This window comes from Trypanosoma equiperdum (genome assembly GCF_001457755.1).
Source record: "Trypanosoma equiperdum strain OVI genome assembly, contig: ctg_704, whole genome shotgun sequence".
Taxonomy (NCBI): domain Eukaryota; phylum Euglenozoa; class Kinetoplastea; order Trypanosomatida; family Trypanosomatidae; genus Trypanosoma; species Trypanosoma equiperdum.
In genome coordinates this window covers 17444-18410 of record NW_027124648.1, presented here as the reverse complement: position 1 = coordinate 18410, position 967 = coordinate 17444, and positions in this window count along the sequence as shown.

The window sequence follows — 967 nt, the reverse complement described above, 5'->3', positions numbered from 1 at the left end:
TTTTTTTTTTTTTGCTTTTTTCTTCTTTTTTTAGAAAAAAAAATGTTAGCTTCAAATCGTAAAAACTGGTACATCTTGGAGGTCATTATGAACCAATAATGATAGTAATATTGAAAGGAAAAGAAAGGTGGGGGAAAGGGGGGAATTGCTTTTACCGTCAGGATATACGATTAGTGGAGAGTCGTATAAACAAAAAAGTTGTGTCTAATCTTTCTGTATGCGTGCTTGTGTTTGTGTGTGTACATGGATGTGTATGTGTATGTGCAAATGTTGGCGATGGTCGGTGGATTTATCAATGTTTATATGTGTGTTTGTATATCTTTTCTTTTTTTTCTTTTAGGTTTTGCCGCTACCATTTTGCTTTTTTTTTGTTTTACTTTTTGTTTCTTTTGTTTTCTTTAACTTCCACCTTTGTCGTCGTCATAATCATCACTACCACCATTAGGCGCTCCCCTTCGTTTTTTAAACACGCAGCTGATTGGTACACTTCTGTATTTAACTTTTCCTTCATTCCCGCATTTACCAGTTTGTACCTGATTTTTTACTCTGTTTTTCTTTGTTTTGCTTTTATCCTTTTCATTTTTGTTTTATGGTGTTGTTGGTGGTTGCCTTTCATCCATTTAGTTTTTTGCCACTAACTTGTCTTCCTTTAAGAACAAAAAAACTATTTCCCCCTCATTTAGCCTCTTCTTTTTCTTTTTTGCCCTTTTTTGTCGCTGCGTTTGTGATTTTTTTTTTAAACCCCCACTTTTCCGTTTCCTCTTCTCCTCTTTCTCTAATACCTTTCCCTTCTTTTGAGTGTTTTACAGTGAATCCGTTCGTTTTTGCTCAAATTATTTTACTTTTGTCCCGCAATTTTTTCTTGTTTCGCAGGAACGAATTTATAACACCGTTCATGGACTTGTTTGCATTTGTGAACTTATAGTACCGTCGGATTTACTGTTACCCTTCACCTATTTTCCTGTTA